Raw genomic sequence first — 19,320 nt, forward strand, 5'->3', positions numbered from 1 at the left:
CATAAGACCTTAAGCGAGTTTTCAGGAATGCTACGTATTTTTTTTAAATACTTATTTTTAAAGTTGGGAAGATTTTTTGCTACACACAGCTCTGAGCACATATGCACATACGAACTACAAAAAGCATCCATTAACTCAGCAGTCAATTAAAAATGTGTTTCACTAACCACTGAAGAGCTGCACAATGTAAAATGGAAATACCTTCCCTGGCATGAAAATCTTACATAATTTGTACATTGCTTCCTGTGAGTCTTCCCAGAAAGAATATATCCTTATTATAAAATCATAAACATTAGTGATAGATAAGTCTACTTTGCTCTACCTTGCAACATTTAAGCAACAGAGCACCCCACTTGATTTCTTCTCTCTGTATTCTTCTATATGCTTATCCTCAAAGAACCCTTTATCAGCTCCTTGTTGATCTCACATCTCTCCATTTTGTAATCACCTAGTGTGATGTGGCAGCCAAAAAGTTTATGCTATTAAGAGGCGCTACCTTCCAACAACAGGGAAGTCATAGTTCTGCTCTGTTCTGAACCTGTCAGATCTCATAGAGTAAGGGATTTAGTTTTAGGTACTACAGTTTGAAAAAGCCATTGATAAACTGGAGAGCATCCAGGTTAGCACAACCAAAATGGTGAAAGGTATTGAACATCTAACAATGGGACTGCAGACTTGGGATGTCAACACTTAATTAAAAATGTTATTCCCCCTCATGCTTTGAATAGAAAGGACTCAAGAAAATGGAAAAGATAAGGTCAACCACAGTTTTTTTAAGAAGAAATGAAGTTAGTTCAGTCACTATGGTATGTAGTTTTAACCAAGTACAAAAGATGCACTTAGGAAAAGGTGCTGGTCACATTCTTCTGGAATAGGAAGAGTATAGAGGTAAGAGCTAACAAATCCTCTCATATTCTGGTTTGTTTGTTTTGTTATGTAGTATTCTAGTTACCCAAGCTGTATTTAAAACAAGTTCCTGAATTATACACCTTGCAGCTTGTTACTTTCCCTTTTATGTGAGTCTGAGAAGGGGAACTGCTGATGTCTCCTGCGGCACAGTTGCTCCATGTCCACTATGAGGCAGGATGGTAAAGGTGGTAAACCCTGAAACCGCCCTTCTCTCTGTGTTTTGTCTCCTCTCTTGAGAAATGCTTGAAACTCCCACTGTAGGAGTGAAAACTTTGCCTTCTAATCCTGAGTCCACATTAACTTTCTCTCTTCCTAAGCTGAGAAGAAATAGAATTCTCATTATATTCTTTTGCAAAGAAGCCAGTCCAACCTTTGCTAAAAAGACTATTACTTTCATTTAGCATTTGTGGAGCCATTGAAGAAACTGAGCATGGTTAGCCAGGTGGGGGAAAAAAGACTCAGGGGGAATTCAAGAGCTTTCTTCAAGCAGTTTATTCTCTTGGGTCCCAGAAGACAGAACTGGAATGATGAATGGAAATTGCAATGGGACATAGTTAAGTTAGATGTCAGAAAGAAATTTTAAAAACCTTCTCAATTAGAAGTTTCTAATTAGAACTATCCAAACTAGAATGGTCTGCCTTAAGTCACAGTAGGTGTCCTGTTTTGAAAGTGTTCAAGCAGAGGCTGTGACCATGTTTATGATTTGTTGGGATGTGGACTCCTTTTGTCTGTTAGACTCAATAGCCACTGAAGTTCCTTCCAACTCTCAATTCCATGATTTTATTTTTCCTCCTATTTTATTAAATCCAGAAATTGTGAATTATTTTTAATCTAAAATTCAAACAACCAGGGTGAATGCATCAAAATTTGATTCAGCAATAAGCCTTCAAGTCAATGAATCAACAATCATTTATTAAGCCTCTACTGTATTCAGTACCAAACACTATATTAGGCATTGGACACACAAAGACAAAAAGAAATGTCATATTCGTTCCAATAGATGTAAACCATGTAGAGCATGAATAAGTATTATACAACAACTACACCCCAGTAAAGCATCTTGGCAGACTGGCTGAACCAGATTGAAGGTAACCAGCAGGTCTCAAACCCATCAGTGAATTAGGGGAAGTCTACTTCAAGCATGTGAAGACTTCCCCTGGTAGAATGGGTGGGTAAGAACAATTTGTTCCAGAGATTATGAAAGTGACTGAAACAGGCATTGTCAACTGATCAGAGCTTTATCAGACATCAAAAATGCCAAGGTAATCCACTGAAACCTGGGCCATTGTCAGTTATCTTGATTTTTGCCCTGCCACTGGACTTCAAGGAATCTGAAAGAGAGAGTGAGGCTAGCAACTTTGGGCAACTCTGCCTCACTTAAATTCAATTCACCCAATTCAAAACATCACCAACGATGTCACTGGATCTCTTCAAAAATGAAAGACAAGCCACAACAGCAGCATGAAGCTTGCTCACCTAGTAAGAATTGCAAGTTAATAATAAAAGACAACATATATAAGGCATTTTAAGGCTTAATGCATACTTTTATACTTATCTTTTCCTCACAATAACTTTGTGAGTTTGGTAATATAAATAAAAAGAAAATATGATTTAGTGAACAGAGTACTGTATTTGGAAGTAGAAACACCTGGATTTGATGTCTGTCTCAGAAAATTAGTGACTTTGAGTAAGTCACTTAAATTGTCTGTGCCTTGGATTCCTCATACATGAAATGGGAACAATGACATTTCTCTCATAAGGTTGTTGTGAAGATCAAATAAGATAATGTAAGGGAAGTGCTTGCAAATATCAAAATGCTATATAATGCAAGATATTTTAATATTACCATTATTTAATAATGAACTTGAGACTCAGAGGGGCTAAATGACTTGTCTAAGGTCAATCAACTAGCAATTGTCTGAAGCAAAATCTGAACCCAATTCTTTCATATTTTCAATCCTCACTCCATGATAATACCTTTCTCTTCCTCACCTGAAATACCTGGTATTTATTTTGTATTTATATTATATAATATATATTATGTAATATATATTATATATAATACAATATATCTAATAATATAAAATATTTTATATTTGTACATGCTTAATGACATACAAGTGACCTTCCCCAATAGAATGCAATGCAATCAAATAAAATTAGTGTACATAAAACATGCAGAGGTAGTTGATGAAAAAGACAATAGAATAGATAACAGTAGTAACCCTTTACATCTTTCTTGTACCAAATGTTAAGCTGGTTAGACTTATCCAGTGGATGAGCATAATGTTCTGATTTTTCCCCAGGTAATTGCTGAAATGGTGTTCACAGTTTTTTCCCCATGGGAGATAAAGCATTGAAGAAACTGCAAAAGTAAATATCAGAGAACAAAAGTACCCTTCTGAGTAATTTCATGCAGTTTTATTGAAAGAAATGACTGGCAGAGTGAAATTGACAACCTCTGATTCAGTATGAATTCTTTGATAGCAGTGTATTAACAATATCCCTTCTGCATACTTCCTGAAATTAAGGAGCTACTGGTGGGAATATATGCTTGTGAATAGAATTGCTATCTCTTGGCTTATGGTTTAATGTTTCAAACTTTGTTTCCATTTTATCAACTCATCAACAAGCTTAGAAAATATTTTTCATACTTATATTGGGTATACAAATGTTCACAAGGGTCAGTTTATCAAAAGCACTTTCTAATAGACAAATGTAAGTAAAATTTCAATATAATTGTCCTAAAGTCCTACAGAATTTAACATTCTTATCAAAAAGTTATTTTATAAAATTGACTACATATCAATAATTTCATTGAAAGTGCATATTAAGTAGAAAGATTATCTTCTCCAAAGAGAAAATTTAAAATTTAAATGATCCAGAAAAATTGGAAATCTATAAAAACAAACAATAAAATTAAGCAGAAGCAACTACTTATTGACTTTTCCCCAAATCCTATGAAGAGCTTAAATTAAGTTAGCACTAATTATGCAAAATTGAGATGCAAAATATTGTCAGAATTTCAATTAGCAACACACTAAACATAAAATACCTATGAATAAAGTAGGTTTTTCATCTTATTTATTCATTTTTAGTTTTCAACATCCATTTCATAGAACTTCTAGTTCTAAATTTTCCCCTTTTCTTCTCCCCTCCCCAAGATGGCATGTAATCTGATATAGGCTATACATATATAATCATATTAAATATATTTCCACATTAGTGATGTTGTGAAAGAAGAATCAAAACTAAAAGGAAAGACCACAAGAAAGAAAAGAAAAACAAAAAGAAAAAAAAGAGAGAAAATACTATGTTTCAATCTTCAGTCAGACTCCATAGTTCTTTCTCTGGATGTGGATAGTTTTGTTTTGTTTTGTTTTGTTTTCCCATCATGAACCTTTTTGGAACTGTCTTAGATCATCATATTGCTGAGTAGAGTCAAGTCTATCAAAGTTGATCATCATACTATGTTGCTATTTCTCCTGGATCTGGTCACTTTACTCAGAATCAGTTCATATAAGTCTTTCCAGGTTTTTCTGAAACCTGAGTACTCATCATTTCTTATGGAACAATAGTATTCCATTACATTCTTATACAACTTGTTCAGCCACTCCCCAGTTGAAGGGCATCTCCTCAATTTATTTTTTTTGTTACCACATAAAAAGCTGCCACAAATATTTTTGTACATGTGGGTCCTTTTGCCTTAGAAAATATAGTTTTAAAAACAATTCTGATGTTGATATTTATCAACCAAAATTTTCTCAGAAGAAATAACTATTTTCATGCATTTAGGATGTTGTCAGATAAGTAATATTTAATTTTGGAGACTCACAACTAAAATTATTTATCTGAAATCTGAAGAAAACCCAGTGAATATCGATTATGAATCAAGATTCGAGAAATTGCCTACATAAGAAAAGGCTAAAGCTTAATAAAAAATGGATATAGTTGGTCTCAGCAAATTAATAAGAACCTTCAAGAGATGTTATATGGCTAGCGGTAAGTATATTTCCTGTTTCTATTAAATACATGATAAAAAGAGAAAGATCATAACTGCAATCAAGAAGAAAGGAATGAGGCAAGAGATCAAGAAGTTGCTGACTCTCTGACAATGTTTATATGCCAAATTGATGTGATCATTCCCATTTACCATTCCCTTTAAGATAACTTTACATTGAGTAGAACCAAGGTAAGATATCCAGGTTTTGCCTTGTCAGACAGAAATCTGAAAAAAGAACTCTCCTCAAATCATAAATTTCACAGAAAAGGAATGGCTGAATCATTTAACTATGACCTGTATACCTACATAGGTATTCAAACTGTATACCTATAGATGCAGTCCAAGAATGATGAAATTGTCATATAAAGATATTAGCATTTAGTATTTCTAGTGTTAGTGTCTAGCCAGTATTCAGGCTAAAACTATTGCTTTTCTAACCCCTAGGCCATTACAGTTTTTGGAAGAATAACACATACCATAGGCTTAGTACATTGATCAACACACAATACTACGAATTATATATGATCCAGTTCTTTGGCCTATTTTTTGTGCCCCCAAATTCTCAAAGTTAATCTAATTCATTGATAACAAATAAAATAGAAACAGATTCCCTACACATCACATTTTGACTTAAACAAATCACAAATTAACATTATCTATGCTATATTTTTTTGTCTATGTTATTAATCTGATTCTGGCCCCATGACTTTGATGTTTTTAAAATAGCTCAGACTACACATAAACAGAAATCTCTTCTGAAACATCCTTAATAAATAATCATCCATTTGTTCTAAGAAGAACTGAATTTAATGAAATTAAATGTAATAGAGATTATGTGAGGGAATATAGTAGGAATAAGCATAAAGTCCTACATTTGTGTTCAAAAATACATCCCACAAATAAAAGATAATAGAGGCATAATCCATCAAGTTTTCATGGTGGAAAAAATCTATTGTTCTTATTAGTCTGTAAAAATAAAATAAAATCTGCAAAAGTCTAACGGAAGCTTAGGCTTATAAACAGCTGTACTACTGTTAGTTCCATTTCAAAAGACAATTAGGGAAAAAGGAAAAGAACCTATATGTTCTGAAATGTTTATATCAGCTCTCTTTGTGGTAGCAAAGAACTGGAAAAAATTGCAGGAATGCCCATCAATTGAGAAATAGCTGAACAAGTTGTGATTTATTGTTATGACAAAATACTACTGTGCTATAAGAAATAGTGAGTTTAATGATTTTGGAAAAACATGGAAAAACTTGCACAAAATAATGAGCAAAATGAGCAGAATAAAGTGAATATTGTATACAGTAATAGCAATACTACTTTAAGAAAAACTGAGAGCAAATAAGTTATTTTGAATATTATAAATACACAAAGTAAGTACAAAGGACATATGAAAAAAGATGCTACCTGCATCCAGAGAAAAAACTGATGAATAGAAGTATGTGCAAAATTTTATATATTTATATACATATATGTGTATGTGTGTAAATATACATACATACATACATATGTATGTGTATTTGCGTTCAATTGTAGCCATCCCTAGAGAGGGGGGTAGAAGGAGGGAAGTAAAAAAGAAAAAAGAAATTTACATGATAACTTTGCTGTATTTTAAAGGGAGTAGCAAGTTGTTCGTGGTGGATTTGTAGTTTCATGTGCAAGCACTGTTTAGATTGTGCTTGTGGAAATGCTTGTTTTATTCCATGATTTAAAAATAAAATAATTTTAAAACAAACAGAACAAGGGTTAAGATAATCCCATTGGAGTGTATCCTGGACATACTGCATTCAGGTTCAAAAATTGCATTTTATGAAACATTCTAAAAAAATGTGGTACACATTCAGAAGAAAGCAACCAGGCTTTTATGTGGGAGCCAGACCTCCCTGCTTCGTGAGGTTGCCTATTCCATTTGGGAGAGTTCTAACTGAAAGGCATCTTTATGAAGAATCATGCATGATTCTGCCTCTGAAATTTCTACCCATTGCTTCTATTTCTATTCTCACACTGCAATCTGAACAAGCTTGATCATCTTCTAATAGACAGCCCTTCAAATATTTGAAAATAACTGCTTTGCCTCTCTGCAACGTTAAGTATCCTCTTCTATAGATAAATATCCCCAGTTCCCTCAAGCACTGGTACGGTCTCTGGGTCCCACTCTAATCTGGTTGCCTTCCTCTGAATGTATACCACTTTTTCAGTCTTTTATAAAATCTGGTGCCCCAAACTGAATACTGTAGATAGAGTATGACCAGGGGACAGTCCAGCAGATTTATCATTTCCCTTGTTCTTTGTGTAGCCTAAGCATCTATTAAACTTTTGCAGATTTTTTTGAAATCTAATAAAACCTAAGATTCTTTTTCACAAGAAAACTTGATTCATCATGTCTGTACCATCTTATATTTGAACAATTGACATTTTAACCCAAGGGTAGGACTTTACACTTGTCCCTATTATACTTCCTCACATAACTCTACTTCATTTCACTTCATTAGATTCAGAAGTTCAATTATCTGTCCTTTGGAGACAATTATAGATACTGGTTCTGTCATTCAGTATATTGATTATTCCTCTTACATTTGTGTCACTGGAAAATTTTATAAAATAGCATCTATGTCTTTATCCAAATGAGATCAAAGAACATTTACTAAGTGGTATTATGCACAAGAAAGGCAAATGATAGTCCCTGATCTCAAGGAGTTCACAATATAATGGAAAAGATGACAAAAAATATATGCACAAATAAGATATATACAGGATGGTCATAGCTTTAAAAGGAATCAGGAAAAGCTTCTTGGAAAATATGGAATTTTATCCAGAACTTAAATGAAAGCAGGGAAACCAGGAGGTGGAGATGAGGAGGGAAAATGAGTGCTTATGGGTTTTAGCCATGGAAGTTTTCCACAAAGGGTCACTCTACACTGATAAAGTCATAGATCAGGTTAAAAATGCATTCTAATTATTGAAATTAGGGAGCATTTATTTCAATTCAATTTTGTGTGTTTGGGTTGCAGGACTAGGTCCTAGAAGAATAAATAGAGATAGCTGAGGGTTTATTTATTTCCCCTTCTATCTCCCAATCCCCATTATGCATACTGTATATCTTGGTTTGTGTTTAAAAGTTCACAAAAGTATAGTAGACTAAATTGATTAAGAAACATTAGCCTTAAGTTTTCTTGGTCCTTCACATATGAGTTTTGTAACTGACATGCTGCACTGTTCTTTTTCCCTTTTATTCACCCTCTCATAAACTGCATGTTCTCTGCATCCCTATGAATTAATTTGTGAATAAAATGTATGTTAAAGCAATTTTGTTAAAAATATGTAGTTCTTTATGTTTTTATTTTGCTTGAATACTTAAAAGATTAATGTTTATGCATGTATTTTCCTAGAATATAATGAACATGATACATGATTCAGACTGAGAAAAACAGGTTTCAAGATTAATTCATGCCCTGAATAACCTTGTGACCTTGGTCAAATCACACATCTTTAGATGACTTGATTTGGCTTTAAGCCAGGCTATGATCCATAAAAACAAATGGACATAAATTTACATGTTTCTAAGAAAACTGAAATGGTTAAAATTTAAACAATGTATACTATAGAAGGTTAGAATGGCATAGGGGATAAATGGCTGACCTAGAATTCAAGAAGATCTGGATTTAAATAAGATCACTGACGAACACTACATGTGTCACCACGGTCAGATCACTTAACCTCTGTGTTCTAGACAAAACTGTAAGAATGTGCCAATGAGTTACTGACCTATAATTGTAGCAGTAATTTTCACATTATGGATAAAAATGACAAGATTCTTGACATCTAAAGATGTTGACTGACACTATCTACTGCACAACACTTTTTTAAAAGTCTTTCAAATTTTATTTAGCCATTTGTTTTTCTACATTTACAATCAGGTATATATATATTTTTTTAAATACTAACTTTGTAACAGCAATTTGTGGGCAACTCAGCAAGGACTGTTCCTTCATGAAAAGATGTGACCAAGCTTTCATCATGATATAATTAATAACAGGTTTTTCTATACAAATTCCAAGTAATGTGTGTTTCCTGTACTGTTTTACAAATACAATACTTTATCTATCTGTCCAAATTTGGAAGAAGGGGTAACAATAAAAAGCAACTTTCCAATTAACTCTTTAACCTATAACTTCCCAGCCTAGTTAAAGCACAGTAAAGTGTCATTACTTTTGCCCCAAGAACTCTCTTTCCATCTTATCACAACACGGAAAGTATTTTACAAACCTTCAAGCTCTGTAGATTATTTGGTTATTGTCATTATTATTTGTGAAATTCTGGTTTTGGTGGAGATAGAGAATAAATTCCAGCCCTGAATGCTTTTACAGACAGCTCTCTTAAGTGGGAGAGGGGTGGAGAAGGATGGATTTTTCAAGTTATTCCTTTCTTTGAACAATTCATCTCTCTGTCATATAAGGAAAAAAAAAAAACATTTGCTAAATGCCTGCCTAAAATTGTGCTAAGTATTTTAAAATATCTCATTTGATCCTTGCAACAGCCTCACAACAATAGGTGCTGCTATTGATCCATTTTATAATTTAGGAAAGTGAGGCAGACAAAGGGTCACTTGCCACCGGTCATATAGCTAATAAATTTATGAGGACAGATTTTAGTTTAGATGTTTCTAACACCACATCCAAATCACCTAGCTATTTCTAGACTGTTATGTTGTTCATTCTTCATTCTCAAAGGAACCAGTGAAATCACATGGGTAACATCTTGACTTGTGTAGGAATTGGATTTAAATGAGGCAAAACTGTATGAAGTTATCAACCTTACTCTCTCCTCCATAACATCAAAATCCAGTGGTATGACAACTAGTGATGGCTCAGGATTCAGTGCATAACCATGGTCTTTCTAAATTGAAATCTTTTCCAGGGCTCAGTTTGTCTGAAGCCACACTCATTCAAGGACTAAGGACTAGGTAATAATTGAGACAAAAGATTATCTAAATTACCAGGGAAGGGGAAGACCCTCAGAATTTCTGGCCAGAACACAAAACAATTGGTAAATACCATCCATCTAAGACATCAAAAATTAAACAAGGAGCCACAGAGGCTTCAGCTGGAGGTTATTATTGGCCATTCAATGAAATCTTGAATGATTTGGCTTTAAAGGCATATTCATGTATCTCCATTTGAAACGTGGTGGCCTTTGTAAAGCCTATTTTTTCAGAGCTATATTTCAAGAAATCTTGAATAAAAACCGCACAGGATAAAAAGTACATTGTTCTAACTTTTCAAAAAAAAGAAAAAGGAGAAGGATAATAAGAGGAAGTATATAAAGAGTACAAGAAGAACAGGAATAAGAACAAAAAGAAATAGCAGTTTAAAACAGGAATAGTTTTCCAAACAGTCACGGCATGATTCCAGGTGAAGGAAAAGTTCTGGTAAATTTTCCATCCCCAAATACTTCACTTATACAAATACCAGCCATCCCATGTAAGGAATCTTGTGCTTTTTTGCCCAGTGTGAAAATTACTACCATAACTATAGACAGATCAGCAACTCATCATTAATATATTCTTACAGATTAGAGTACAGAGAAGTTAAGTGACTTAACACATCATCATAGACGGCATCATCACAGAACTAGTGCATGACAGAAGTATGATTTAAATCCATATCTTCTTGAATTTAAATTCAACTATCTTGCATATAATTCAAACCTTTAAGAATGTGTAAGGTTTAAATTTTTACCATTCCAATTTTATTTGGAAACCCATTTTATGGCCACTGATTCTTATGTATAATAGCCTGGCTTAATGTCAAATCAAGTCAAGTAAACAAGCATTTATGAAACTACTATGTGCCAGTCATTACATTAAGCATTGGGGAATCAAAGAAAAGCAAAAAGCAGTCTAGTCCCTGCTCTCAAGCTCACAGTCTAATGGGGAGATAACATACAAACAACCATGTACTGATAACATGTATGCAGTATAAATTGGAGAAAATGAACAGAAGAGATCACAATATACAGAAACAAAGGAGCACAGTAGACTTGTGTTCATCAAACTCAAAGATCCCAACTAAGAGAATAAAAAGTGTACTCAATGAAAAGGGTCAATTAAGTGTTACAATGGATAGAGCACTGAGTTTGAAGTCAGGAAGACTCATCTTCCTGAGTTCAATCTGACCTCAGACACTCACTAGCTATGTGATCCTGGGCAAGTCACTTATCCCTGCTTACCTCAGTTTCCTTGTCTGTAAAATGACCTGGAGAAGAAAATGCCAAACTGCTTCAGTATTTTTGACAAGAAAACTCCAGATGGAGTCACAATTTGGACACAACTGAAATGACACAACAGCAACATTAAATAAAAAAAAAAACTACTGTGAAAACTGGAACTCAGTCTGTTTAGACATTAAGGTTAGACAAAAGCCATATGTTATATGCCAACGTGAGCTCCAATGGGATATATGACAGATATTTTTTAAAATCATATTTTAAACAAAATAGAGAATAAAGAAAGAATATACCTTTTAATTTTTAGAGAAAGGAAAAGTTTATGACCAAGGAAGGAGCAGAGAATATCACAGAAGACAAAATGGACAATTTTTCTTACATTATTTTGTTCTTTGATGCTCTACTTTGGAGTAGTACATACCTACTGGGGTTCAAAATAGAGGGCAAAATTGTCAGCAGCAAGATGAACCTATGACCTATGACTGTCACCAAGTGACTCAGGACTGAGGAACAGTAAAGGGAGAGTAGAAGTGGAGATAAAAATACAAAACACATTAAGAGAAGGAAAAGGTAGGAGGACAGAATAGGATTGATTGCAGTTAGAACCAGCATCACCAATTGTTTCATTGTTCTCATTCTTTGCATTGCTTATGCCTGATCTATGGGTCTGTCCATTAATTGGTAGAAATAAAATAAAGGAAACTTACAGCCCATGACCCTCATGGTACTGTCATATTAAACATAAAAATGTGTGAATTGGGGTCATAAATGAGTGAGGTAATGGACTATGTACACTTGTTAGGCATTCAAGAATTGTAAATTGCTGATCCCTGTGGAGTATACAATATTAACGGCTATCATGAGTCCTGTTGTTTGTGTTCAATTGAACTATTCAGTTATAAAGTTGTCATGAGAATATTTTAACGCATCATGAGGATGGTTTTCAGTTCTCTTCAGGCTTCATTATTGAATTCAATGAAAATGAAGTAAATAAACAAAGCAAATTGAAGACAGTTTCTTACCATTATTTGTATGAAATTGTGCCTGTAAGTAGGCAGAGAGATAGTTAAATATGTTCATGGAATATTTGTAGGTATATTTCAATAAAATCCTAATAATTCATTATTACAATAATAAGAAGTGTTCAAGGGAATTTTCTTCAGTATAATTTCTATTTCTGTCCTGAAACTGCTCCCCAAAGGGTGCTTTTCTCCTCACTTCATCTTGATTAAACAAAAAAAAATCTCTTACCTTTGAGAAACCCAAGTGTACCAGGCTTCCAAAATTGAGCAATATTACGATAGAAAACCTGCAATGTAAATTTAAGTTTGTTTTGAAACTTTTTTTAATCTGGACTTAAATTATTGATTTTAAAAATCATAGTATAGGACTATTATGAATTGAAATTTCATCCTTGAAATGTTTGTCATTTATATTGCAATATTCATCTTTGTAAAAGATAAATAAAATGATCTCAACTAGAAGGAAAGTAAGACCTTGTAGGAAAGGTTTAGAAAAAATAGTCACTTATGAATGCATTAAACAATTTTATTTATCTACCAAGCATCAAGGAGTAAAGAATACCCATAGTTTGGACCTGGAGCCAAGCGCAACCCTGAGTTGGCCATGCGGCACCAAGAGCAGCAGATCTGAGCAAGCTTCAGGGACAGAATCTCTAGCGGCCATGCAGGTCCCTCCACCCACAGGCACCAAAGGTCAGTGAGAGAGTCTTTTTGGCTCGCCAAGAAGGGAGCAGGGTGTCCCCATAACTCAGACCCCCTTGGGAGGCAGCAGCAGAGGGAGTAGCAGACAGGGGCTCCCAAAGCAGTCAGCAGCTCAGAGCCATTGTTGAAGGTCTGTGCATAAACCCCCTGAGGGAACTGAGCCCCTTGTGGCGGCCCTGCCCCACCTGAGCACCTGAATTTAAAATCACACTGAATAGCAGCCCCGCCTCCAACCAAAGCCCTGAGGCTGGGCAGCAGCATTTGAAACTCAGTCCCCAAGCACTAGCTAGGCAGATCTGGAAGCTAGGTAGGTGTGGAGAGGAAACTCAGAGGTCAAGTAACTGGTTGGGAAAATGCCCAGAAAAGGGAAAAAAAAATAAGACTATAGAAGGTTACTTTCTTGGTGAACAGGCATTCCCTCCCTTCCTTTCTGATGAGGAAGAACAATGCTTACCATCAGGCAAAGACACAGAAGTCAAGGCTTCTATATCCCAAACATCCAAAATAAATATTCAATGGGCTCAGGCCATGGAAGAGCTCAAAAAGGATTTTGAAAATCAAGTTATGGAGGTGGAGGAAAAACTAGGAAGAGAAATGAGAGAGATGCAAGAAAAGCATGAAAAGCAGGTCAACACCTTGCTAAAGGAGACCCCCCAAAAAATGCTGAAGAAAATAACACCTTGAAAAATAGGCTAACTCAATTGGCAAAAAAGCTTCAAAAGGCCAATGAGGAGAAGAATGTTTTCAAAAGCAGAATTGTCCAAATGGAAAAGGGGGTTCAAAAGCTCACTGAAGAAAATAGTTCTTTCAAAATTAGAATGGAGCAGATGGAGGCTAATGACTTTATGAGAAACCAAGAAATCACAAAACAAAAACAAAATAATGTGAAATATCTCATTGGAAAAACAACTGACCTGGAAAATCGATCCAGGAGAGACAATTTAAAAATTATGGGACTACCTGAAAGCCATGATCAAAAAAAGAGCTTAGACATCATCTTTCATGAAATTATCAATAATATCTGTCCTGATATTCTAGAACCAGAGGGCAAAATAAGTATGCAAGGAATCCAGCAATCACCACCTGAAAGAGATCCAAAAAGAGAAACTCCTAGGAACATTGTGGCCAAATTCCAGAGTTCCCAGGTCAAGGAGAAAATATTGCAAACAGCTAGAAAGAAACAATTCAAGTATTGTGGAAATACAATCAGGATAACACAAGATCTAGCAGCTTCTACATTAAGGGATCAAAGGTCGTGGAATAGGATATTCCAGAAGTCAAAGAAACTAGGACTAAAACCAAGAATCACCTACCCAGAAAAACCGAATATAATACTTCAGGGGGAAAATTGGTCTTTCAATGAAACAGAGGACTTTCAAGCATTCTTGATGAAAAGAACATAGCTGAAAAGAAAATTTGACTTTCAAACACAAGAATGAAGAGAAGCATGAAAAGGTAAACAGTAAAGAGAAGTCATAAGGGACTTACTAAAATTGAACTGTTTACATTCCTACATGGAAAGACAATATTTGTAACTCTTGAAACATTTCAGTATCTGGGTAGTTGGTGGGATTACACACACACACGCACACACACACACACACACACACACGCACACACACGCACAGAGAGCACAGAGTGAATTGAAGATCATGCGATCATATCTTTAAAAAATGAAATCAAGCAGTGAGAGAGAAATATATTGGGAGGAGAAAGGGATAAATGGAATGGGGCAAATTATCACTCATAAAAGAGGCAAGCAAAAGACTTTTTAGTGGAGGGAAAAAGAAGGGAGGTGAGAGAAAAATATGAAGTTTACTCATCACATTCGACTAAAGGAAGGAATAAAATGCACACTCATTTTGGTATGAAAATCTATCTTACAATACAGGAAAGTGGGGGAGAAGGGGATAAGCAGGGTGGGGGGAATGATGGAAGGGAAGGCAATGGGAGGAGGGAGCAATTTGAAGTCAACACTCTTGGGGAGGGACAGGATCAAAAGAGAGAATAGAAGCAATCAAGGGCACAATAGGATGGAGGGAGATATAGTTAGTCTTACACAACATGACTACTATGGAAGTCATTTGCAAAACTACACAGATATGGCCTATATTGAATTGCTTGCCTTCCAAAGGGAATGGGTGGGGAGGGAGGGATGAAGAGATGTTGGAACTCAAAGTTATAGGAACAACTGTCGAGTACTGTTCTTGCTACTAAGAAATAAGTAATACAGGTAATGGGGTACAGAAAGTTATCTGGTCCTACAGGACAAAAGAGAAGATGGAGACAAGGGAAAGGAGGGATGATAGAAGAGAGGGAAGATAGGTGATAGGGGCAATTAGAATGCTTGGTGTTTTGGGGTGGGGAGAGGGGACAAATGGGGAGAAAATTTGGAACCCAAAATTTTGTGAAAATGAATGTTTAAAGTTAAATAAATAAATTTTAAAAAAATAATAAATAAAAAAATAAAACCCTTTACAAACATAAAAAAAGAATACCCATAGTTATTCGTACCACTAACATGGCCATTATTTTTATTGTAAATATTTCATGTTAATCTCTAAAATACAAATATTACCATGTTTCATGCATTGATACATATCTACTTATTATTTCCTAAATAAAACTTCACTTGAAATACAAAAAATTGTGCATTTTATTAAATAGGTATGCTAAAAAAAAATTAAATGGGATCACCATAACTATGTTAACTTTTCTCTGAAGGTTAAAAAGAAGATTTTAATGAGATGATTGCCTTTATTTTCAGAGACTAGAGGAGGGGTAAAAGATATCAATACCATATTGGATTAAAGAATTATCTAGTTTTCTAATTAAAATGATTGACACCTGTATAAAATAGAATTGTCTGTACGTGGCAACAAAATTTTACTTAAGGCAGCAACCTTCATCTTCTATATCATCTTTTTAAATCTGTTCTCTCTCTACTTATTGCAAATTTTCCCTATTTGTTTTATATTTTTTATTCTATTTTTTCTCTTGACATGTTGAAAAGCCAAGAGAAATGGAGCAAGGGAACAGTTTGAATCAGTCAGATAGAATCCGATGGCATCCTGGATCTGTCGCAATATTGTTATTTGGTTAACAACCACTGAGGAAATCTCTGAATCAGGTTGTTTTAGTTTGTTTGTTGTTCTTTTTAATGGGCAAGATATTTTGTGAAGTGAAGGTATTGTGTAAACTCTAAAGAACGACATAATTGTGAGGTACTATTATATTCTAGATTATAGATGGGATATAGGAAGCTTCCAAATGAGAAAACTTCCTCTCCAAACACTTTCTCTTCAAGTTATAGTCTAATATATATAATTGCTTGAGCATTGACAGGTTAAGTAACCAGTTCAGTGACAAAAATATACAACCAGAAGACAGCAAAGCCAAAGTCCCTGTCTCCAAAGTCTCCAGGAAAAATATAAATTGGTCTCAGGCCATGGACAAAGTCAAAAAAGATTTTGAAAATAAGGTGGGAGAAGTAGAGAAAAAATTGGGAAGAGAAATGAGAGGGATGCAAGAAAGTCATGAAAAACAAGTCAAAAGCTTGCTAAAGGAAACCCCACCCACTCAAAAAAATTTTGAAGAAAATAACATCTTTAAAATGAGACTAACCAGGTGAGTGGAGCCAAGATGGCAGTGTAAGAGCACTTCCTCACCTAAACTCTAAGACAAATTCCTTTAGATACCTCTAAAAAAAAATCTGAAAAAATTTTAGAGTGGCAGAATCCACTAGGAGACAGAGTGTGGCAGATTTCCAGCCCAGGACAGCCTGGAAGGTCTACAGGAAGGGTCTCTTGCATGGGCTAGAGGAGCACATAGCACACAGGCTGTACCAGGGCAGATCCCACCATAGCAAAGCAGAGCAGGAAGTGTTAGGCTGTCTGAAGCAGAAGGAGAAGTGTAGATTTTCAAACATATCAGCCCAGGACAGAAGTCCAGTGGAACTGAATGAGAGAGAAGCACAGAATCTCAGGTAACAGCAGCAACCACTCCTGAAACTATCAGCCCACAAATTAAATGTCTGTAAGTCACCTACTTGAATTTCCAGGAGCCAAGATGGTGGAGTGATCCGTAAATGTTATCCTCCTCACCTTGTGGACTTTGAAAAACCCAGATAATATTACCCAGGAAAATTCCTGGAATACTAGTATCAGCTGGAGGGGTAAAAAGTCTCTTAGCTACAAAGGCCAAGAAAATGGCAAAGGGGGTTGCTTTCTGCTATGACTGAAGGGGACCAGTGAAGGACAGGAGCTTTCCCAGATAGCCTCACCTCAGCAAACCAGGAGAACAGGAATGCCAAGGAGGTGGAGCCTGTAAGCACCAACATGAGGACCTCAGACATGCCTTATCACAGCCAGGGGAATCAGGAAAACACTAGCATAGACAGGGGTTCACCAACAGCTGAGCCTGCCTGTGCTCTAGCTCAGGAGAGGAGACCTCCTGCAGCCAGAAGAGCCTTCCCCCACACTATGTGCAGTGAACTGCAGGGCAACTACAGGGAAGCTCAGAAAGACTTCACCTGGCCTCTATTCTGGCACACCAGCCAGCTCAGAACCAGGTAAGCTGTAGCATTCTAGCTTCTAGATGAAAGAACCAGAGGCCACAATACACAAAGTCTCAAGTTCTAAGCACAAGAACTGTGGAACAGAGCCCACTGTTCCCCAGAAGCAGTGATCCACTCAAAAAGCCAGAAAAGAGGCAATCATCATGAGCAGGAAGCAAACCAGAAAAAAAGACCATAGAATCTTACTAAGGGGACAAGGACCAAAACACAAATACCAAAGAGGTCAACATTGAGACTTTATTCCCATCTGAGATCCCAGTAGGGGATATGAGCTGGTCTCAAGGCCAAAGAGCATACTTGAAAGAGCTCAAGAAGGTTTTTAAAAGCTAAATTAGAGAGATATAAGAAAATTTGGACATTGTTTTTAAAGTATGAGAAAAGAATTCAGGAGAAAATTGGACAAATGGATAAAGAGATATAAAACATAACTGAAAAAAATTGCACAAATGGAAAAGGAAATACAAAAGGTAACTGAAGAAAGCAATCTATTCAAAATTATAACTGGGCAAATAGAAAATAATGACTCCATGAGACAGTCATAGAATCAGTCAAATAGAATCTAAAGGATGAAAAAATAGAAGAAAATGGAAAACAACTCATTGGAAAAAGCAACTGACATTGAAAATAGATTCAGGAGAGAAAATCTAAGAATTATTAGTCTACCAGAAAGCTGTGATGACAAAAGATAATGGACAGTATCTTCCAAGAAATCATCAAGGAAAACTGCCCTGAGGTCCTAGATCCAGAGGGCATAACAGTCATTGAAAGAATCCAAATATCACCTCCTGAAAGAGATCCCAAACTGAAAACACCAAGGAATACTGTTGAAAAATTCCAGAACTATCAAGTGAAGGAGAAAATACTACAAGGAGCCAGAAAGAAACAATTCAAATATTGAGGAACTACAGTCAGGATCACACAGGACCTTGCAGCTTCTACACTAAAAGATCAGAGGGACCAGAATATAACATTTCATAAAGCAGAGAAACTGGGACTACAACCAAGGATCAATTACTGAGCAAAATTGAGCATAATATTTTAGGTAAGGAGATAGACATTCAATGAAATAAAATATTTCCAGACCTTCCTGATGAAAAGGCCAGAACTCAATAGAAAATCTCATCTTCAAGTACAAGTCTCCAGAGAGGCACAAATAGGGGGAAAAAAATTGTTATTCAATATGAGCAAACTGTTTACATTCCTATGAGGGAAGATGATACTTGTTAACCTTTAGAATTATATATTTATCATTATATTTTAAAGGGATATGCAAAGATAGAGGGAGTGGGTATAAATTAAATGATGCAATGATTTAAAAAATGTGATTTAAGTGTGTGAAGAGTTTTTAACAGTAGATGTGAAAAGGAGGAAGCAGAAAAGAAGTTTAATTACATCACAGGAAGAGACAAAAACAAATTAAAGTAGAGGAGGAGAGAAATGAGCACTGTTTGAGATTTACTCTCATTTGATGTGATTCAAGGAGGGAATAACAAACTCAGTTAAATATAGAAATCTAACTTGCCCTATAATCCTTAGGAGGAGAAAGGGGAAAGAAAAGGGAGGGGGCTGATAAAAGGGAGGGGAGATTGAGAAAGATAGTGGTCAAAAATTAAACCTCTATAGGGGAGAGGAAGGGAGAAGAGAGAACTAAAAGCATAAATGGGGGAAATAAGATGGAGAGAAAGACACAGATAATAATCGTAGCTGTGAATGTGAATGAGATGAGATTTCTCATGAAACAGAGGCAGAGAGAAGAATAGAACAAAAATCATAATCGAACAATATATTGTTTGCAAGAAACTCATTTGAAATGGTGAACACACACAGTAAAGGGAAAAGGTTGGAACAGAATATATTGTCCTTCTGCTATTATAAAAAAG

Source organism: Notamacropus eugenii, chromosome 2, assembly GCF_028372415.1.
Source record: "Notamacropus eugenii isolate mMacEug1 chromosome 2, mMacEug1.pri_v2, whole genome shotgun sequence".
Lineage (NCBI taxonomy): Eukaryota > Metazoa > Chordata > Mammalia > Diprotodontia > Macropodidae > Notamacropus > Notamacropus eugenii.